The following is a 24,433-nucleotide window of genomic DNA, read 5'->3' as shown; positions in this document are numbered from 1 at the left end:
GACATGACATTATGGATGATCTCTGTGAAAATGTAAGCAATGTCCTAATTAAACTACTTTTGTTCAAATAGTTGCCTTGATCAGGAAGCATTTTAACAGAAAATAATTCACTGACTGAGGATGTATCTATGCATTTAACAAATAATACTGAAATCCGTGGTATGTGAAACTCAGAAGTCAAGGACATGTGACTTTATTAATGACCACCTGAAATAAAGTGGTCCTCGCTTCAGAAGTACATATACTAAAATTGGAGTGATATCGAGAAAATTAACATGGCCCCTGCACAAAGATGACATGAAGCATTCCATAAACTTTGAAGAAATTAAAGAAAACACAAATAGAAGAAATTGTAGAGAGAAATAACCTAGGGAAGAAAACAGGAACTACAGAGGTAAGCATGACCAATAGATTAAAAGAGATGGAAGAAAGAATCTCAGGTGTGGAAGATACAATGGAAGAAATTGATGTATCTGTCAAAGAAAATGTTAAATCTAAAAAATTCCTGACACAGATCGTGCAAGAAATTCAAGACAACATAAAAAGACAAAACCTGAGAATACTAGGAATAGAGGAAAAAGAAGATTCCCTCCTTCAAGGCCCAGAAAATATTTTCAACAAAAATCTTTGAAGAAAATTTTCCCAACTTAAAGAGAGGCCAGTAAGAGTACAAGAGGTCTACAGAACACCCAATAAATTATTTCAGAAAAGAAAATCCTCCTGCCAGATAATAATCAAAACAGTAAGTATACAGAACAAAGAAAAAATACTAAAAGATTCAAGGGGAAAAGGCCAAGTAACATATAATGGCAAACCCATTTGAATCACACCTGACTTCTCAACAGAGACTATGAAAACCAGAAGGGCCTGGACAAATATCATGTAGGCCCTAAGAGAACACAGATGACAGCCATAACTATTATACCCAGCAAAACTCTCAGTCCTCATAAATGGAAAAAAACAAGATATTTAATGACAAAAACAAATTTCAACAATGCCTACATACCAATCCAGTGTTATGAAGACACTAGAAAGAAAAATACAATGCAAGAAATCTAGCTTCTTTCAAAAAAAAAAAAAAAAAAACACAGGTCATAATTAACATTACTACAGTAAAACAAAAAGCAACCAAGAACACAAACTTACTACCACAGCCAACATCAAAGTCAAAGGATCTAACAGCCGATGGTCATTAATCTCTATCAACATCAATAGACTCAATTATCCAATAAAAAGACACAGACTGACAGAATGGATGCATAAAATGACCCAGCAATCTCTTTTATACAAGAAACATACCTAAGAAAGATAGACATTACCTGAGGGTAAAGGGCTGTAAGATGGCTTTCCAAGCAAATGGACACAAGAAGCAAGCAAGCATAGCCATTCCAATATCTGAATACACTTTCCAAATAGACTTTCAACCAAAATTACAAAAAGATGGGCAAGGAAACTTCATACTCATCAAGGGAAAATTCCATTAGGAAGACATCACAATCTTGAACATCTTTGTCCCAAATAGAAGGGCACCCACATTTGTAAAAGAAACATTGATAAAACTTAAACCACACATAGATCCCTAAACAATAATAGTGAGAGACATCACCACCCCAGTATCAACAAAGTACAGGTCAACAAAACAGAAATTAAAAAAAAGAAGCAATGACTCTAATAGAGGTCATGAATCAAATGTACATAACAGATATTTACAGAACCTTACCCCCAAACACAAAGAATTTACTTTCCTCTCAGCATCTCATGGAACCTTCTTCAAAATAGGCCATATGATTAGTCACAAAGCGAGCCTCAACAAATACAAGAAGATTGAAATAATCCCTTGTATCCATTTGATCACAAAGAAATAAAGCTGGATCTCAACATCAACAGAAATAGCAAAAAGTCTACACACACATGGAAACTGAACAACTTCCTACTAAATGAGTGCTGGATCGGGGAAGAAATAAAGAAAAAATTAAAGTCTTCCTAGAATTCCATGAAAATGAAGGCACAAACTTATGAGACACAATGAAAACAGTGCTAAGAGGAAAGTTCATAGCAAAAAATGCCTTCAAAAAGAAATTCAAGAAATTTCATTCCAGCAACTTATTGACTAACCTAAAAACCCTAGAAAGAAAGGAGCAGACACAACAGAAAGGAGTAGACTTCTGGAAATTATCAAGCACAGTTGTTGGTATAATGTTCTTTTAAAATGCATACACCTTACCCTCGTTAATTCAAATGTTGATTTCTACCTCCCACTCTCTGGTTTCAATCCAGATAATGCATTGTGATACTCATTCTAAGCATCCTGTCTCAGCTTGGTTTAAACTTCCAAATAAAGCAACTAGACACAATGTTGTGCTGGGAGGAGCCAAAGGACAGGATAGAGGGGAGGAACTAGAGTGAAGGAAATGAGTGGGAGGATCTAAAGGGCAGGAATTGAGTGGGTGGAGAAGGGGGCAGAGGAGAGCTGGGAGATGGACCTGGAAGAGAGATCTTGGAGGACGAGGAGCATGAACCAGACCCAAGATTTCACAAAAAGCAAGTATAATGTGGGAAATCTAAATGTTAGGAAATTATTAGGGCTTGGAGGTTTAGGATGAAGTAACTATTAGCCAGTACTGTGTTCTAGCTTAACTAAATAAGCCCAGTCTTTGTGTGGTGATTTGGGTACACAGCTGTATAGGACTAACAACAGCATTACTAAAAGATAATGATTAGTAAATATTAATCACCACTTACAACAAATGGCGCCCAAATAATCTAAGTATCCATATCCTTTAATTCACACTTAAGCATAATTTGGAGGGGGAAATAAGCTTCCAGTGATACAACCCAAACTTAAAACCTAAAAACCCCCAGGTCAATTAGGGTCTTTTTAAGAGAGACTCTTAAACATGCCTTGGAGTAAAAGACATTCTACTGTGGGCTCACCTCAGACTTAACGTATCAAAACTAACTGCCACTACAGTATAACAGGATGGAAGAAACAATAAAACAGACTTCTTGGAGCTTGGCTGATAATCTATTCTATGGTTTTAAGAGTGAAATAAAGGAAAGCCTAAAAGTTGTGACTATGCTTACATTCATAGTCTTCAATTTCACTTTAATGATTGCATTAGCTTTTTATGTCTTCTGGAAGGCAAAGACTTTAGAAAACATACTAAAACAATATAAAAGAAAAAAATGAGGGTTGGAAACAGGACATAAAACAGGAGATACGAAAACTTAAAGAATGGAATAAACAACAGGAAATAGGGCAGAGGTTTTTGAAAAGATACTGGAACAGCACAAAGAACAACTAGAACAATATAAAGAAAAAATTAAAAGTTGGAAGAGAGGCATAAAACAAGATATTCAAAAGATTATTTAACAAAACAAACAACAGGGAGATAAGCATGAAATATGGGTGCAGACCTTAAGAGAAGAGTTTAGAATACTAAGTAAAGAAAATAGTCAGGTAGAGGCAAAAGACAAAAATAAAGAAAGCCAACCAAAGGTGGTTAAAAAACAAATGTTGGCTTATGCAATCAGTATAGAGCAGAGACCAGCAGATGTTGATCATCCACTTTATTATCAAGAAGCTGAATGGTGCCCTGTGGAAGTGCTAGATCTGAGGGAATTTAAGGAAAGTGTCACTAATTTTGGAATGCATTCACCATTTGGAAAAACATGCTGACTTTCTGGTCAATCAAAGTAGAGTAATCCCCAAGGACTGGTAGGATATGGCAAAGGCTATTAGAACCTGGGCCATATTTGCAATGGCTTTCATGGTGGAGAGAAGAAGCTAGAGAGATAGCACACAAAAAATAGAGCCAGAGGTGTTGGTGTTTCTAAGGAACAGCCGCTTGGTGATGGGCAGTATGCTGACACAAAGATGCAAGCTGTATATAATGAAGAAACCTTAGCATTATGTTGCCTAGCAGCCATAAATGCTTGGGACAAAGTTGAAGTATTAGGAAGAAGGCTTGAGTCATTTTTCCATGTCATACAAGGTCCAAGTGAAACATTTACTAACTTTTTGCAAAGATTGACTTGTGCTGTGGATAGAAGTATATCAGATCCACTAGCTAGAAAAGCACTAATAGAATCTTTAGCTTTTGAAAATGCTAACACTGAATGCAAAGAGGCAATAAGGCCATTAAGAGCAAGATCCGCTCCAATAGACAAATGGATTAGAAACATGATTGATATTAGACCTCATTAACCCAATTTGACCTTGATAGGAGAAGCTACCCCAAAAGAGCATGGGAAATGTTGTAATTGTGATGGGCGAGATTACTACAAAAGAAATTACCAGGAAAACCAAAATAATTCAAGAAGAGAGCCTATGCTTCCTAGAATATGCAGAAGATGTGGCTAGGGTTGCCATTGGCATAGTGAATGTAGAGCAGTCACAGATAAATGGGGTAATCCTTTATCAAAAAAATGCTGAGGGAACCTCTTGCAAACTCCCAAACAGGACAGGGATACTCCTCCACAAAAAATTAAACACCACTGCTCTGGGAATAAACATTAAAATCTTGGACAGCAAGGCCAAAGCAGATTCTATGGATAAATTAAAAAAAAAAAAAAACAGTAAGAGAACAATAAACAAATATATTGGCAAACCTCCATAAATGATCAAAGGCCAAAATTAAGATAATTTTAATAGTAATGAAATTGAAGCCATGGTAGATACTGGGGCTGATGTCACTATTATTACTCCTAAATTCTGGCCCCCAAATTGGCCACTTCAAGAGATGGATATTCAATTCCAAGGGATTGGAACTTTATCTAAAGTGAAACAATGTGTTAGATGGCTTAAATGTATAGGACCAGAAGGTCAAATAGGAAAACTAAGACCATACATGGCAGAAATAGCCATAAACTTATGGGGAAGAGATGTGTTACAACAATGGAAGGTCCAGATTAACATCCCCCCAACTTCCACTCCCGAGACAAGCCAAAAATCAGGTAATACTCTAAAGAAGCTAAAATTATTTAAAAAAAAATCATCAAAAACAGTTTCAGACTGTCCAGACTGTCCATAAATAAAACACAGCAGAGGTGTCTTTTCAACTTCCTGTTGGAAAGCTAGTGCTAATAAAATTCCCACAACATTAACACTAAGGTGGTTTGCAAACCAACATATTTGGATTGAACAATGGGCTATGAGTAAAGAAAAATTACTGGTACTAGAATAGGTAGTCCTGGCACAGCTGGAGGCTCAATATATAGAAAAGTCCAATAGCCCTTGGAATTCTCCAGTATTTGTCATAAATCTGGCAAATGGAGGATGTTATCAGATTTAAGAGAAATTAACAAATTTATTCAGCCAATGGGATCGTTACAATCCGGAATCCCATTGCCTTCCTTGTTACCTAAAGAACGGCCTATTATAGTGATTGATTTAAAGGATTGCTTTTTCACAGTTCCTTTACATGAACATGATAGGGAAAAATTTGCTTTCTCAGAACCCACTTTGAATAGAAGCTGTCCTATAAAGAGATACCACTAGAGGGTCTTATGACAGGGGATGTTAAACAGTTCTACTTTGTGCCAATATTTTGTACAACAACCTTTGGAGGTAATTCGTAAGCAGATTCCTCAATCCATAATTTACCACTATATGGATAATATCTTATTAGCAGATTCAGATACAAAAACATTAGAAAATATTTTTGATTAAATAAATACAACTTTGCCTTATTGGGGATCACGGATTGCTCCTGAAACAAATACAAAGAGAAGATTCTATTAGCTACCTAGGATACAAAATAGGTCTACAGAAAATTTGACCACAAAAAGTTCAAATTAGAAAAAACAAACAGTTAAGAACTCTTAATGATTTTCAAACATTGCTGGGAGATATTAACTGGCTATGGCCTACCCTTGGTTTAGCTACTCAAGAGCTAAGTAAGCCAAATCTTACAGGTGATAAGGTCTTAAATAGTCCAAGAACATTATCAACTGAAGCTGAAAAAGAATTGGCTCTGGTAGAAATAAAATTACAAGATGCATGTGTAGGCCGTGTTGATCCAAAGAGAGCCTGTATTTTGGTTATTTTGCCCTCTACTCCCTTGGTTATTCTCCTACTTTGGTTATTCTCCCTCAGGAATTCTTATGCAGAGGGAGGACTGTACTTTAGAATGGATATTTTTGGCACACAAACAAAATTAAAAAAAAAAAAAAAAAAACTGAAATCATATATAGAGAAGGTTTCTGAACTGATCCTGAAAAGAAAAGTGAGACTTCGTCAACTGGCTGGAATAGATCCAGCTGAAATTGCGGTGCCCTTTACCAATGCTGAGATTGTGTCATTATGAGCAGACAATGAATATTGACAAAGAACTTATTGTGAATTTTTGTGAGAAATCAAGAACAGATACCCAAAAAGCAAGAGACTTCAGTTTATAAAAAGAACCAATTGGATTCTTCCACATATAGTAAAAGGAACTCTAATGTCTGGAGCTCCCACATTTTATATGAATGCCAATACATCAAAAAGGGAAGGTTATAATTCAGAAAATCTGGGGGGGGCGGAGCCAAGATGGCGACTAGCACACACAGTTTCTGAGCAGTGGGATACCTGATCTTCTGAGTTGGAGAATGGAAGGACCCCCAACCCAGGAAAACCACAGCGAGGCTTTCTGAACACCAGAGAACATCACAGGAGGTGAAAACTTTGGCCTCCGGTCACCCGGAGACCTGCTTGGGGAGGGAGAGAAAAGATCCTTTGTTCTTGCTGCACTCCCTTCCCCCAGACCTCCTTCCTCCTCGGCACAGCGGCACAGCGGACTCATCTTTCTCAGCGCAGACCAAACTGCCTGGGGTATACAACCGCTGAGACGGAGCCCCAACCACTTTAGCAGCAGACAAAAGCCAGCAGTACGTACCCCGGAGTCCCAGATTCGCGCAGCAGCTGCACCATCCTCCCAGGGCGCAAATCTGCTAGACACCATACTAGCTCCGCAGGATCGCCATCACTGACGTACGACCCGCCCAATCCCACAGTGACAGAGAATACGCTATATACTCACCAAAACCAGGCAGAAACGTCATACAACCTGGACACACCAGGCACTGGGCCTCCCAAGCTTGGAGAGCACAACGAAGAGATCCCAGGACTTCCCAGAAAGCATTGGGACTAGCAAGCCAGTCTCCAGTTACAGCAGGACGTGGCAGCGGAGCAGTACTGAACTGGCGGGGCACCACAGCCCTCCAGTTTAAGACTAACCAGGGCCAAACCAGAGAACAGAGAGCCTGATTACCCCATCCCTGCTGAAGTGACCACCCTGAAATCTCCAGCTGCAGCAAGACCTCAGAACCTGGCAGTGACAGCAGCACAGAACTGGCGGAACACATCAAAGAAGCAGGGCCAAACCAGAGAGCAGAGAGCCCCGGATACCACGATCTTGGCCAAGAGACCTGCCTGTAAGTGAGTGCACCCTTGAGAATCTGCAGTTCCCCAGATCCTGGGTCCTTCTAAATCAGAAGCCAGGCATCGAACCCCCCTCCCACCCACATACCCACTTTGGGAAACAGAGGGGCACTAGGGACATTGAAGTTCCTGCCCTGTGGGCCTGATTGAGGAGATAAGACTGTTAATACCAGAAATTGCGCTGCGATCATCATTAGCGCCTGCGACATATACAGTACAGAGCCCCTCCCACACACTCAAGGGTTCAACATTAGCCATCACTCTGTCCCTCGAGAAACTCATCCACGCACACTTACACACACAGACACACACGCGCGCGCGCACACACACACGCTTGCATTTGCCCCGTTTGCGCCTGCGTACTTTCCTCCCACAGGTACAGCTAGTCCTCAGCACATGCTGAGAGTGCTCAGCTTCCTGAAGAACTCTCCAGACACCAGAGAGAAACAGCACCAGTCTGATCTGCAGAATCCAAAAACAAACAGGGAAGGTTGCAGATAAGCCAATGGCCAGAGGTAGGCGAAAGAACACTTCCAACATAAATCAGGACATCATGACTTCACCAGCAAACCCCAAAATCGATGGATACACCAATTCAGCAGAAGCACAGGAAAATGATTTTAAAGCCATGCTTGCCCAATTATTTGAGGCTCATAAGGAGGAAATGAACAAGTCTTTCAAAGAGATGGCCAGTCAATTGGAGGCAAAGAAAGAAGAAATAGACAATATCCTTAAAGAAACACAGGCAAACATAGCCAAACAAATAGATACACAAGTAGAGGAAAAATTAGTGGCATATAAGAAGGAAATGAAAAAAGAAATAGAGGCCATCGTAGAGAGACAGGAATCCAAATTCAAACACATGAAAGAAATGGTGCAAGGCATGAAAACAGAATTAGAATCAATAAAGAAAACACAAAATGAGAAAACACTTGAGCTGGAGAACTTGGAGAAAAGATCAGGAACCACAAAAGTAAGCATCACCAACAGAATACAAGAGATGGAAGAGAGAATCTCTGGAGCTGAAGACACACTTGCAGAAATGGATACTTCTCTCAAAGAAAAAGTAAAATCAGAAAAGTTCCAATCACAAAATATCCAAGAAATCAAGGATGCTATGAAAAGACAAAATCTAAGAATAATAGGAATTCACGAAAAAGAAGACTCCAGACTCCAAGGTCCAGAAAATATTTTCAAGAAAATCATAGAAGAAAATTTTCCCAACTTAAAGAAAGAGATGTCCATAAATATACAAGAGGCCTACAGAACTCCAAATAGACTAGACCAGAAAAGAAACACATCACGTCACATCATAGTCAAAACACTAAATCTACAGAACAAAGAAAAGATATTAAAAGCAGCAAGGGAAAAAGGCCAAGTAACATATGAAGGTAGACCTATCAGAATCACGCCGGACTTCTCATCAGAAACTATGAAAGCCAGAAGGGCCTGGGCAAGTATCATGGAGACTCTAAGAGATCACAAATGTCAACCCAGACTACTATACCCTGCAAAGCTTTCAATCAACGTAGATGGAGAAAACAAAATATTCCATGACAAAACTAAATTTATATAATATCTACACAGCAAACCATCCCTACAGAAGGTACTAGAAGGAAAACTCCAATCCAATGAAAACAAATTCACCCAAGAAAACAGGGCATACAGATAATGTCCCAACAAAAATGAAAAGAAAACAAGCAATGAATCAGGGTTAGATCATCGTCTCCATTACAAAAGGAACTAACATGCATTGGTCACTATTATCTATCAATATCAATGGACTCAACTCACCAATAAAAAGACACAGGCTAACAGAATGGTTAAGGAAACAGGATCCAACATTCTGTTGCATCCAAGAAACACAACTATGCAACAAAGACAAACACTACCTCAGAGTAAAGGGCTGGAAAACTGTTTTTCAAGCAAACGGTTCCAGAAAACAAGCTGGAGTAGCCATCCTAATATCTAATAAAATAGACTTTCAACCCAAGTTAATAAAAAAAGATAAGGAGGGCCACTATATTCTCATCAAAGGAAAAATCCACCAAGAGGACATCACAATCTTGAATATCTATGCCCCAAATACAAGAGCACCAACATTCTTAAATGAAACATTATTAAAGCTTAAATCATACATTGATCCTAATACCTTAATAGTGGGAGACTTCAACACTACACTCTCACCAAGGGACAGATCAACTAGACAGACACCAAATAGGGAAATAAAAGCACTCACAGAATCCCTAAGTCAAATGGACCTAATAGACGTCTACAGATCATTTCACCCAAACTCAAAAGAGTACACCTTCTTTTCAGCACCACATGGAACCTTTTCCAAAATAGACCATATAGTGGGCCACAAAGCAAGCCTCAACAGATACAAAAGGATTGAAATAATCCCTTGTATACTATCTGACCACCATGGACTAAAGCTCGACCTCAACAACAACAGAAACAACAAAAAGCCGACACGCACATGGAAACTAAACAACTTACTACTCAACGACAGCTGGGTTAAGGAAGAAATAAAGAAAGAAATTAAAGACTTCCTAGAATTCAATGAAAAGGAAGGCACAACATACCCAAATTTATGGGACACACTGAAAGCAGTGCTCAGAGGAAAATTTATAGCACTAAGTGCCTGCAAGAAGAAATTCGTAACATCACATACAAACAACTTAATGGCCCAACTGAAAACCCTAGAACAAAAAGAAGCAGATACACCCAAAAGGAGCAGACGGCTGGAAATAATCAAACTAAGGGCTGAAATCAATCAACTAGAAACAAATAAAACTATCCAAAGAATCAATGAAACAAAAAGCTGGTTCTTTGAGAAAATCAACAAGATAGACAAACCCTTAGCCAAACTAACTAAAAAGCAGAGAGAAACTATCCAGATCAGCAAAATCAGAAATGAAAATGGGGACATAACCACAGACATTGAGGAAATCCAAACAATTATTAGGTCATACTACAAAAGCCTATATGCCACAAAATTTGAGAATCTAAATGAAATGGATAATTTTCTTGAAAGATTCCATCTACCAAAACTAAGTCAAGATCAGGTAGAAAGACTGAATAGCCCTATATCTCCCAAGGAAATCGAAGCAGTCATTAACAGTCTCCCCTCCAAAAAAAGCCCTGGACCAGATGGCTTCAGCGCAGAATTCTACAAGACCTTCAAAGAAGTGCTAACTCCAATTCTCCTCAAGCTATTCCACAAAATAGAAACAGAAGGAACACTACCAAACTCATTCTATGAAGCCACAGTCACCTTAATACCTAAACCACACAAAGACCCAACAAAAAAAGAGAACTTTAGGCCTATCTCTCTTATGAACATTGACGCAAAAATACTCAATAAAATACTTGCAAACCGAATCCAAGAACACATCAAAGATATCATCCACCATGACCAAGTAGGCTTCATCCCAGGCATGCAAGGGTGGTTCAACATACGGAAATCCATCAATGTAATCCACTACATAAACAAACTGAAGGAGAAAAACCACATGATCATCTCCTTAGACGCCGAAAAAGCATTTGACAAAGTCCAACACCCATTCATGTTTAAAGTCTTGGAGTGATCAGGGATACAAGGCACATACCTAAACATAGTAAAGGCAATATATAGCAAGCCTATAGCTAACATCAAACTCAATGGAGAGAAACTTAAATCAATCCCACTGAAATCAGGGACAAGACAAGGCTGTCCATTGTCCCCATATCTCTTCAACATAGTACTTGAAGTCCTAGCCAGAGCAATAAGACAACTAAAGGAGATCAAGGGGATACAAATCGGAAAGGAAGAGGTCAACGTGTCACTATTTGCAGATGATATGATAGTATACATGAGCGACCCCAAAAATTCAACCAGAAAACTCCTTCAGCTGATAAACACCTTCAGCAAAGTGGCAGGATACAAAATCAACTCAAAAAAATCAGAAGCTCTCCTATATACCAAAGACAAAAAGGCTGAGAAAGAAATTAGGGAAACAACACCCTTCACAATAGCCACTAATAACATAAAGTACCTTGGTGTGACCCTAACCAAGCAAGTGAAAGACCTGTTTGAGAAAAACTTCAAGTCTCTGAAGAAAGAAATTGAAGAAGATATCAGAAGATGGAAACATCTCCCGTGCTCATGGATTGGTAGGATTAACATTGTGAAAATGGCCATACTGCCAAAAGCAATCTACAGATTCAATGCAATTCCCATCAAAATACCATCTCAGTTCTTTACAGACCTTGAAAAAAAGATTCTCAGCTTCATATGGAGAAACAAAAAACCCAGAATCTCCAAAACGATCCTGTACAACAACAGATCATCTGGAGGTATCTCCATTCCTGATCTCAAGCTGTACTACAGGGCAACAGTAATAAAAACTGCATGGTACTGGCATAGAAACAGAAAGGAGGATCAATGGAACCGCATAGAAGACCCAGAAATAAATCCACACACCTATGAATACTCGATATTCGACAAAGAAGCCAATTCCATTCAATGGAAAAAAGACAGCATCTTCAACAAATGGTGCTGGACCAACTGGATGTCTACATGCAGAAAAATGAAAATAGATCCATATTTATCACCCTGCACAAAACTAAAGTCAAAGTGGATCAAGGACCTCAACATAAAACCAGATACCCTAAATCAATTGGAAAAAAAAGTTGGGAACAGCCTAGAACTCATTGGCACAGGAGACAACTTCCTGAACAGAACACCAACAGCACAGGCTCTAAGAGCAACAATCAATAAATGGGACCTCATGAAACTGAAAAGTTTCTGTAAAGCAAAGGATACCGTCATCAAAACAAAACGACTGCCTACAGATTGGGAAAGAATCTTCACTAACCCTTTATCTGACAGAGGACTAATATCCAGTATATACAAAGAACTAAAGAAGCTGAAAAGCAGCAATCCAAGTAATCCAATTAAAAAATGGGGAACAGAGCTAAACAGAGAATTCTCGACAGAGGAATATCGAATGGCAGAAAAACACTTAAAGAAATGCTCATCCTCATTAGCCATCAGGGAAATGCAAATCAAAACGACCCTGAGATATCACCTTACACCCATCAGAATGGCCAAGATGAAAAACTCAAGCGATAACACATGCTGGAGAGGTTGTGGAGAAAGGGGAACCCTGCTCCACTGCTGGTGGGAATGTAAACTGGTACAACCACTCTGGAAAGCTATCTGGCGCTTTCTCAGACAAATAGGAATAGTGCTTCCTACAGACCCAGCTATACCACTGCTAGGTATATACCCAAAGTTTGTTCAAGTACACAAAAAGGACACTTGCTCAACCATGTTTATAGCAGCTCTATTTGTAATAGCCAGAACCTGGAAACAACCCAGATGTCCATCAACGGTGGAATGGGTACAGAAATTGTGGTATTTTTATACAATGGAATACTACTCAGCAATCAAAAAGGAGGAAATCATGAAATTTGCAGGCAAATGGTGGGATCTAGAAAAGATCATTCTGAGTGAAATATCCCAGAAGGAGAAAGACAAACATGGGATATACTCACTTATATAGACCTATAAGATATGATAAACATAATGAAATCTATACACCTAAAAAAGATAATCAATTGAGCGGACATGGGGTAAGATGATCAATCCTCATTTAGAAAGACAGATGGGATGTGCATTGAACGTATGACAGGAGTCTACTGAGCGCATCTGAAAGACTCTAACTAGCAGTGTTTTCAAAGCAAAGACTCATGACCAAACCTTGGCAGAGTACAGGGAATCATAAGAAAGAAGGGGAGTTAGTCTGATGGGGAAAGGATAGGAGCTCCACAAGGACCAAATATATCTGGGCACAGGGTCTTTTCTGAGACTGACATTCAACCAAGGACCATGTATGGACATAACCTAGAACCTCCACTCAGATGTAGCCTGTGGTAGCTCAGTAACCAATTGGTTTCCCAAAGTGAGGGAAACAAGGACTATTTCTAACAGGAACTCTATGACTGGCTCTTTGGCCTCTCCACCCCCGAAGGGAGGAGCAGTCCTGTTAGGCCACAGAGGAGGGCTTTGCAGCCAGTCCTGAAGATACCTGATAAAACAGGATCAGATGAATGGGGAGGAGGTCCCCCCCATCAGTGGACTTGGAAAGGGGCACGGTGGAGATGAGGGAGGGAGGGAGGGAGGGACTGGGAGGGAATGAGGGATCGGGACACGGCTGGGATACAGAGTTAATAAAATGTAACTGATAAAAAAAAATAAAATAAAAAAAATGAAAAAAAAAATAATTCAGAAAATCTGAGTAAAGTTGTGGAGAGTCTTTATGATTCAATTCAAACATCAGAATTATATGCAATTCTCTTGGTGTTATCAGATTTCCCCAAATTTCTTAATTTATTCACTGACTCTCAATATGTAGAAAGAGTTGTTCTGCATGTAGAAACTGCTGATCTAATTCAGGATTATTGAGACTTAATTACTGTTCCTTCAATTACAACAAGTAATCAGAAATAGAAACAATCTGTTGTATATAACACATGTCAGATCTCATACAGGCTTACCAGTATGAGATACAGCACAGGGCAAGGATGAAATTTATCAACTATTGATAGGAAGCATGATAGAGGCCTCAGAATTTCATTAAAAAAAGAGAGTTTTCTATCACTTGGCAATAAGCCAAAGAACTTGTAAAAAAAAAAGCCCAAAAAAGCCCCACTTGTTCTTTAAATAATCAAACTCCACTACCTGAAGGAAGTAACCCTAAAGGTAACTGAAGAAATGAAATTTGGACATGCTTTATTTTACAGAGTTTGGTAAACTGAAATATGTGCACCATACCATAGACACATATTCAGGGTTTCAATGGGCAGCAGCGTTAAGCTCTGAAAAGGCTGATTCAGTTATTATGCATTTATTAGAAGTGATGGCAATTATGGGCATACCTAAACAAATTAAGACTGATAATACTACAGCATATGTGTCTAATAAAATGGAAGGATATTTTACATATTATGAGGTAAAGCATGTAACAGTGTAACAGGTATAACTCACAATCCTACTGAAAGTTCTAATCATTGAAATCATTGAATCCTATTGAAAGTTCTAATCGTACTTTAAGGGACACACTTAACAAACAAAGAGGGGTTTTAAAAGCCCCCAGAGATAGATTACATAATGCTTTATTGACCTTAAATTTCTTAAATGTTAATGGACAACAAACAACAGCTGCAGAGAGACACTGGGATATAGGAAATACTGCTGAGTTATTTCAGCCTATATATTTCAAAGATAATCTAACTTCAAAATGGAGAGTGGGTAATGTGTTATGCTGGGCAAAATATTTGCTTATGGTCATGCAGGAGAAGAGAAATCATGGGTTTCTTCAAAACTAATACAAATCAGAAGTGACAGAGGAAGACCACCAGAATACCTTAGCCAGTAAAAAGAAGAGAGAAATTAAGATCAAACAGAACAGGTAAGATAAGTTGATAATCCCTTTACCTGGAAATACCTCTGAAACTGACTGAGACATAAAAAAATGTCTCCAGCCTGAACTCTATCAATACTTGGCCAATAAATCCTTGGCCATAATATCCTTAAAATGTATTATGCTAATCTTTTAATTGCATAGATAAAATTGGCTTACAGTTTAGTTTTATCCTGCACATCTCATACATTTATAATTTTAGAACTCTATAATGCTTGTGTGAAATTATTTGTTTGCAGAACAAGAGCTGGACACCAGAGATATCAAACCTAACAGAATAATTATTCAGCATGCTGAGACATTGACACATCTGTTCCAGCATTTTACATGTTCTAGCATTCTGCTTGTTCCTGCCTCAACTGCTTAAATTGCTGTTTTCTCATTAATGCCTGCTCCCAAAACAACTTTGAAGAAAGCACTAATTTTAATTGGTCCAGCATTTTAGAATGTTCCAAAAAAGAGTTTTATTAAGGCTGAAATTTTCCAACACTCAAAGACTGGGCTACAAATGTTATTGCTTGCTTAATTATCCATTTTTATTTGGACTCCCTACAGGATTTTTACATGTCCAAACTGTCAGCTAGAAGAAATCCAAGAGAATGGTGTCCAATTTTCCTTAAAGGGGGTTGGGTATGTTTTTGGTTGTTTGCTATGGCTACGAAATTTTATTATCATTGGTAAATGTTTATTATTAATGGTATTATTCAAAGTGAAGCAAGGATAATACAGGGATAATTTATAGAAATACAAAAAATAGATTATTGAATCTACTCAACTTAACATTTTGTTATTCCCAAATAAGGTTAATTTTAACTCTGGTATAGGATTTTGCATATTGATGCAAAAATAAGTCTATTTTTGATACATTGGTATAATCTTTACCATATTGATAGAAAGTCAAGGTTACTTTCAATACTTTTAAACTACTATGAAAATGTGGTTAGGATATTAGATATGTAAGTTAATTGCTAGTTATTGAACTTATAGTCATGTCAGACACTAGTCTAATTTATCACATTAGTATACATCCTAAGTTTAACTGATAGATATGATTTTGTATATAAATTGATTACATGAAGATAGGTAGTCTTCAAAAACTTCAGAGACCTGTAGAATATGGCATTTAAAATCTTCTTATTATTTTAAGATTTTTTTGACAATGAGACAAGTCATTTTCTGGCATCACCATGCCTACCTAAAAGAAGATAATGAGCATTGAAGAACCTCCATATGGAGATGGCTTCAAATGCAGCAAACAATCCACTCAGGTAAAAAAAACATACCCCCACTTCAAAACAGACAAATTCTGCCAAAAGTGGGCAAAGTTAAATGCAGAACAAGTAGACTGACAAAATCTTCCAAGACAGGGTAAGCAAGTCCGAAATAGGTCCTGCTTCAAATATATGTCTGTCAAATATTCTGAGCCAGAAGGCTGAAGATGATGCTCCAACGTTATAAAGAGTTATGGATGATTGTTCAGGCATCAATCTGTTTCTGTCACTTTTCTTTTTATTTTTTGGAAGCTGCTAACATGCACTTCCTATTTACTCAAGTAATTTTATTCCTTCTCAATTCTCTGATGGAATTGAAGACCAAAGAGTTACAGTGCCACTTTTAAACTTAAGTTGTTTAAAAGTTAATAAATCTTTTCATATAGGTAATACCAACAAGGATAAAAATTAATTTAGGTATAGACCTTTTAACTTACCAAGATATATAAGATGATCAGATACTTTCTCCGAAGTTGCTAAATACACATGCACTAGACATTGCACATGTAGATTTTATGTTAGAGTTTTCATAATTTCATAGTTATTATTGTATTGAAAGAAAAGGAGCCTTTTTTTAAAGGGGGAAATGTTGGTATAATGCTCTTTTAAAATGTATACATCTTTCCCTCGTTTTTTTCAAATGCTGATTTCTACCCTCCACCTCTCTGGATATTACATTGTGACACTCATTCTAAGTATCCTCTCTCAACCTGGTGTAAACTTCCAAATAAAGCAACTATTCACAATGTTGTGCTGGGAGGAGCCAAAGGATAGGAAAGAGGGGAGGAGCTAGAGGGCAGGATATCAGTGGGAGGAGCTAGAGGACAGGAAATGAATGGGTGGAGAAGGGGGAAGAGGAGAGCTGGGAGAAGGCCTGGGAGAGAGATCTTGGAGGAAGAGGAGCATGAACCAACCTAAGATTTCACAAAAAGCAAGTATAATGTGGGAAATCTAAATGTTAGGAAACTATTAGGGATTGGAGGTTCAGGAGGGAGTAATTATTGCCCAGCATTGTGTTCTAGGTTAACTAAAAAAACGCAGTCACTGAGTAGTGATTTGGGTATACACATATTTAGGACTAACAGTAGCATTACTAAAAGATAAATTATTAGTAAATATTAATTATCACTTACAACACACAGGGTTGAAATCAATTAGAAACAAATAAAACAATTCAAAGAACCAATGAAACCTGGAGCTGTTTCTTTGAGAAAATCAACAAGATAGACAAACACTTAGCTAAACTAACTAAAAGACAAAGAGACACTATCAATATCATCAAAATCAGAAATGAATGGAGGGACATAAGTATAGACACTGAGGAAATCCAAATAATTATTAAGACTTACTTCAAAAGTCTACATGCCACAAAATTTGAAAATCTAAATGAAATGGATAATTTTCTTGATCGATTCCACTTATGAAAGCTGAATCAAGACCAAGTAAATCAATTACGTTGTCCTGTAACCCCTAAGGTAATACAAGCAGTCATCAAAAGTATCCAATTGAAAAAAAGCCCAAGACCAAATGGTCTCAATGCCTTCAGACATTCAAAGTAGAACTAACTCCATTTCTCTTCAAACTATTTCACAAAATAGAAACAGAAGAAACACTACCAAACCCATTCTATGAAGCCACAGTCACCTTGGTACCCAAAGCTCACAAAGATCCAACAAAGAAAGAGAATTTCAAGCCAATCTCCCTCATGAACATTGATGCAAAATACTCAACAAAATAACCAGCAAACCGAATACAAGAACACATCAAAGATATCATCCACTATGACCAAGTAGGCTTCATCCCAGGCATGCAAGGGTGGTTCAGTATACAGAAATCCATCAATGTCATCTACCATATTAACAAACTGAAAGAAAAAAATCCACATGATAATCTCCTTATATGCTGAAAAATCATTTGACGAAATCCAACATCCATTTATGTTTAAAGTATTGGAGAGATCCGGAATAAAAGGCACATATCTAAACATAGTAAAGGCAATATACAGCAAGCCTATAGCCAACATCAAACTAAATGGAGAGAAACTTAAAGCATTCCCACTGAAATCAGGGACAAGGCAAGGCTGCCAACGCTCTCCATATCTCTTCAACATAGGTCTAGAAGTCCGTGGTAGAGCAATAAGACAATTGAAGGAGATGAAGGGGATACAAATCAGAAAGGAAGAAGTCAAAGTAACACTACTTGCAGATAATACGATAGTATACATGAGTGACCCCCAAAATTCTATCAGGGAACTACAGCTGATAAACACCTTCTGGTGCTTTAATAGACAACTAGGAGTAGTGCTTCCTCAAGATCCAGTTCTACCACTCCCAGGCATATATCCAAACAAGAATCAAATAAACATTAGGAAATTTGCTCAACCATATTTGTAGCAGCTTTATTTGTAATAGCCTGAACCTGGAAACATTCCAGATGGCCCCCAACTGAAGACAGGATACAGAAATTGTGGTATATCTACACAATGGAATTACTCAGCAATAAAGAACAAGGAAATAATGAAATTTGCTTGTCAATGGTGGGACATGGAAGTGTGCTATTCCAGAAGCAGAAGGACTCACAATGTATATATTCACTCATATAGACATATAATATAGGATAAGCCTACCAAAATCTGTACATCTAAAGAAACTAATCAAGAGGGAGGATTCTGGCTAAAATGCTCAGTCCCCATCCTGAAAGCCAAAGAGGATGGGCATGAGAAGAAGTGGAAAACAGGAGACATGTTAGGAGCCTGCCATAGAGGGCCTCTGAAATGCTCTGCCTTGCAGAGTTTCAAAGCACATGCTGAGACTTATGGCCAACTGTTGGGCAGAATGCATGGAATCTAATGAAGGAAGTAGGAAAAAGTAAGGTATGGAGAGGCCAGGAGCTCCACAAGAAGATCAACAGTAACAAAAAAATCTGGGCACAGGAGTCGTTTCTGAGACTCATACTCCAACCAAATACCATGCATGGAGATAAACTAGAACCCCTGCACAGATGTAGCTCATGGCAGTTCAGTGTCCACGGGGGTTCCACAGTAATGGGTACAGGAACTGCCTCTTCCATGAACTATTTGGCTTGCTCTTTGAAAACCACACCCTGATGGGGGATCAGCCTTAAGAGGGCAGAGAGAACGACAGTGTAGGCATACCTGATGAGATTTTTAGACTAGGATTAGAAAGAAGGAGAGGAAGTCCTGCCCTATCAGTGGATTTGGGGAAGGACATGAGTGGTGGAATGGTCGGATTGGAGGTGGGGATAGAGGGGCTTATGGGGGAATAAAAAGCGAATAAAGTGTAATTAATAAGAATTAAAATGAAAAAAGTTAAAAAATATAATTCATTTAGGTGTTATATTATAGGAGGGTATGTTTGGAGGCTAATATGGCAATAAAAATGACCAGACAGAATGGAGTCTGTCTCTAGGTTTAAGTTAGTTTTATATCTTTCTTCCTGTTGGTCTCAGTCTCTCTATTTCTGAATCTGTTTTTATAGTTCTTTCTCTCTCTGTGTGTCCCTTTGTAACCCTCTCTTTGCCTGCCACTTGTGTTTCAGTATGAGAAACTCTCAGTTGTACTGAACAACTACAAAAAGATGACTGCTTGCCAACATGACCTCCTGGATTGTCTCTGTAAAAATATAAACCCTTTTTGTTCAAAGATTTGCCTTGGTCAGGGAGTGTTTTCCCAGTAAGTAATTCACTGACTGAGGACATATCTGTCAAATTAAAAAATAATAATGGAATCTGTGATAATGTGAAACTATCATGTCAAGGACATGTAACATTATTAATGACCACTTGAAAGAAATACATGACACTTTTCTTGAACTAAGAGTCTTGGACACAGGAATTGACATCTCTGGGTTGTGTGCTTTCAGCTGCCCAGATTGAGGCATGTAGGGCTACTCAGCCTTTCTTCCTAGCACTCTGTCCACTTGGACCTTTCAATAACTGGCTTCTGAAACTTTTGCTGTCTTTAATATGTTTCATAAAATCATTCTCCTTCCCAGCTAATCAGCACTTGTGAGAATCTTGAAGCTTTCATGGAAATGAGTAAACAAACTTTTCGCACTGTCCAGTATCACTGATCCTATGGGCATGTGACATTTTCTTGTGAAAGCCAACAAGTCTTTATCTCATCCCTTTATCCAGATCTCACACTTTTACTCGTGTTTACCTCTGTAACAATGTCAGGTAGAAAATGAAACTTTACTGCTTATTAAATTGGACACCTTCCTAAGTAGGTAAGCTCCACAGTGATGTGGGATTAACAGGAATGTATCAAATGACAATGTGCTCACATACTGTGGTCTTAGATCTGAAATTTCCTAGGATGTGACTTTGAACTAAGCATTTACTGGTATACTCACTAAATGTACCTTCACATTCTTATTGATAAAATGGACAGGCTGGGCCTAGGGCTCCCTGGGGTATTGAGTCTTTAGATAAGGGAAAAGAGAAGCAAACCAGAAAATTCCTGGGACTGGTTTGGCTGAAATAGAGAAAGGTCTATGAAAAAAAGAAGAACTAAAGGGCAATAAAGGATTTGACAACTAGTGCTGTTCCACACTAGGGTTGCCAACCCTCTATGAGCAGTGTGGCCTTGTCTGACCTAGCTGAATAGGCAGCTGTGTTGGACTCATGGTCCATGAGCAATTCTCCTTGTCTTTGGTTACAGTTCAATCTAGTACTTCAAGACAGAGAAATATGCCCATGTTATATGCCTAGTACATAAGAGCAGCTGTATTTCCTCCTGTTTTCCTCCAGACAATCCCTCTAAACATATTGTTAGTGCCAGTATTGCTTGTTCAGAGGCGCCACCTGAACTCATGAGGTCTGACATAGCAAGGTAACCACTAGTTCATGGCTAGGATTCTCTACTACATAATGAGTTCCTGCAAAGCATGCTTTACAATGTCAAACTCTGCTCTCCTTTAGCTGAATCTTTTTTCCACATTAAATGTCAGTGTCCACATACATGGAAGCAAGCCAGATCCTCAGCCTTAGCCAAATGTGGAGTTGTTCGTGACAGAGAGCACTCACCATCGGGAAGGTGGAAGGCGGAAACCAGATCCATCTTTAAGGCGCAGCATTACGCAGCTCTCTACAGTTCCCCCTTTTTGTTTTAGACGCATCAGGCAAGAGTAGAGGTCTGATCTCTGATATTAGAAATAAATTGGGACTTTGTACTGATGTTCATTTAGGTGTCATCCACCCAAAGAGCATCAGATCCGTCCGATACCTTTTTCTCAGAGGCAGGACCTGGGGCATCAACCCGCATGACCTATCTGCATTGCCCATGTGGCATGCTGGGGCTGGCTACCCAGAGGCTATTTAAGCTGTGGTCTGGCTTTCCCCAGCGTCAGATGATTGTTCAAGGTTCCTTAATAAACTGCATTGAAAAAAAAATAACTATAGGGTTGGTAGTGATGTCACTTCGTCTTCTCTTTTTCCTGGATATTTGAAAGACGGTTTCTCTGTATAGTCTTGGCTGTCCTGGACTCATTTTGTAGACTAGGCTGGCTCTCCAAAAGAACAGAACTGCCAATTATTTGTCTAGTTACTCAGACTCTATAATAAACACATTTTACCTGAAAAAAAAAGTCAGTGTAAAAGTTATCAACATAGTATTTTTATTGATTATGTGGAAATTTCATGTAATATACATTACACTCCTTTTCTATTGCTCCCAGGTTCAAATTCATAACCATGTGTCACACTAATTTTTTTCTTTAAAATACATCAATTGAAGTATGTGTTGTTCATATACTCATTGAAACATGATCAGAGTCTCAGTGCAAATCCCTTAAAGAAAACTGAGTTCATCCTAGCTGCACATTGTAACCACCATCAAGAAAAAGCCATGAGTCCTAAAGAGCTCTATACTTTATCCCCTTGATCACAGCTTTTCTTATATATTTATTTATAATATATTGCACAAGTTGTATCCCCTCATCTCCCCCCTCCCCTTCTCCTTGCAGTCCCACCCACCCTCCTTCTTCTACCTCTATGAACTTTCTCTAGTTCCCTGATAGAGCATGTCCCCTTGTCCTTCCATCTGAACCTAGCTTATCAGGTCTCATCAAGGCTGGCTGAATCAGCTTCCCCTGCAGTCTGATTCTCAGGACATTTTTTTTACATGTGTCCTCAATTCCCTCTACTTATGCCACTTTTCCCTGCCTCCTCTCCTTCAGGCTTCCCAGAGCTCTGAGAGGAGTGAGAATTTCATAGAGAAATTCCATTCAGAGCTAGGTGTTTTAAGGTCTTTCTGTGCATAATATCAGATTGTGGGTCTCTGTATGTAATCGCTTTTGATGCATAAAGAAGCATCTCCGTGGATCTAAGAAAATGGCACTGATCAGTTGAAATCTGAGAGCAACATATTCTAATAACAACATCCTGGGTTGCTTGAAAATTTCTGTCGGATGCCCTGGCCCAACAGCTCAATTGACTGCCACCCAATCTCCCTAGTAGAAGACTGGTTTGCTCACACTTAGATGGCCTATTGAAACTTTATCCCCCACTATTAGGAGACGTCCTAATAAGTGAATACAAACCATATTTTTCTTTCTGAATTTTAGTTACTTGACCCAGGATGATTTTTCCTGGTCTCATCTATTAGCCTGAGAATTTCATGATGTCATTTTCTTAGATAAATAATATTCCATTATGGAAATATTCCACATTTTCCCAACTGGAGATTGTCAGTCCTGTTCTTTAAAATTTGGAATTTGCTAGGACTTTAATCATTGTATTGAATTACAAACTATCAGGATAACTATAGTCTTTTAGCCTAGAAACCCCTCCATCTTCTTCCACTTCCTGTTGATTTGAATTGTTATATCCCCTTGAAGCTCATCCTACATGTTGCATCCCCAGAGAGGAAATGTCTGTGAAGTGTTAGGAGGTATGGATTTGTTAGATAATATAATTCTTATTGGAGTTATATTATAGGAGGTTGTGCTTTGAGGTTGATATGCCAATGAATGTGAGCAGATAGAATGGGTCTCTTTCTTTCAGTCTCTGTCAGTTCATATCTTTGTTTCTATTTCTGAATCTGTCTCTCTCTTTCTCATTCTGTCTCTCTCATTTTCCCTTTCTCTGCCTGCTGCTTGTGGATCAGTATTAAAAGCTCTCAGTTCTACTGAAGGACTACAACATGTCGTCTGCTTTCTATGTGACATCCTGAATAGTCTCTGTAGAAATATAAGCAAGGTCTCACTTAATTGCTTTTTGTGAAAATAATTGCCTTGTTCAGGGAGCATTTTCCCAGTAAGTAATTCACTGAGTAAGGATATATCTGTGCATTTAAGAAATAATATTGGAATCTGTGATAATATGAAAGTTAAATATCAAGTACATGTGAGTTTATTAGTGACCTCTTGAAAGATATATGTGACACTTTTCCTGAACTAAGATTTTTGGACACAGAAACTGTCATCTCTTGGTTGTGTGCTTACACCTGCCCAGATTGAAGCATGTAGGGCTGCTCAGCCTTTCCCTCAAGCAGGCTGTGTAGTTGGCCCCTTTAATAACTGGCTCTGGAGACTCTTACTGGCTTTCAACTGTTTCATGGCATCATCCTCCCTCTCATCCAATCAGCACCTAATCACTGTGATATCAAAATAGCATTCAGATATCATGATGAATTTTCAAGTCATGATCTCATTTGATGTCATAATAGCACTGTGATGTCATCAAAGCATTGAGATATAATACTATTGTGAAGTCAGAATACCATTTTTATGTCATCACAATTGATATAATAAAATTGAGATGTAATAATACCTTTTGGATGTCATACCACTGTGTTGTCATAATATCATTGGAATGTAATGACAGCACTGTTAAGTCATAACACTATTGTGATAGCAAAAAAGCATTGCGATGTTATAATACCATTTGGAGGTCATAAAGCTTTATGATGATAAAATAACATTGTGATGTCATTATACCATTGTGATGTCATAAGTCCATTGTGAAATTATACAATATATCATCATTGCATTTTTATTTCATAAGAATGGTGATATCATAAAAGCATTGTGATGTGAAAATTCCATTGTGATGTCATACCACAGTCATGTTGTAATACCATTGTGATGTGTGTGATAATAGCATTGTGAAGTGAAAATACCATTGTGATGTCATAACAGCATAGTATTGTAATGTCATACTATTGTGATGTCATAATACCATTGTGATATAATGATATCATTGGGATGTTTAAAGCATTATGATGATATAATAGTATTGTGATGTCATAA

At 38.2% G+C, this 24,433-nt stretch overlaps 1 non-coding gene across 1 annotated transcript; it reads left to right on the top strand.

Moving 5' to 3' along the window:
* Window positions 1–220: 220 nt before the first annotated feature.
* Window positions 221–328, top strand: LOC132651663 (U6 spliceosomal RNA). Its single transcript, XR_009589248.1, has one exon. It is a non-coding gene; the product is annotated as a U6 spliceosomal RNA (small nuclear RNA).
* Window positions 329–24,433: the final 24,105 nt, after the last annotated feature.

Source organism: Meriones unguiculatus (assembly GCF_030254825.1).
Source record: "Meriones unguiculatus strain TT.TT164.6M chromosome Y unlocalized genomic scaffold, Bangor_MerUng_6.1 ChrY_unordered_Scaffold_23, whole genome shotgun sequence".
NCBI lineage: Eukaryota > Metazoa > Chordata > Mammalia > Rodentia > Muridae > Meriones > Meriones unguiculatus.
This window is presented reverse-complemented; position numbering and strand designations above follow the sequence as displayed.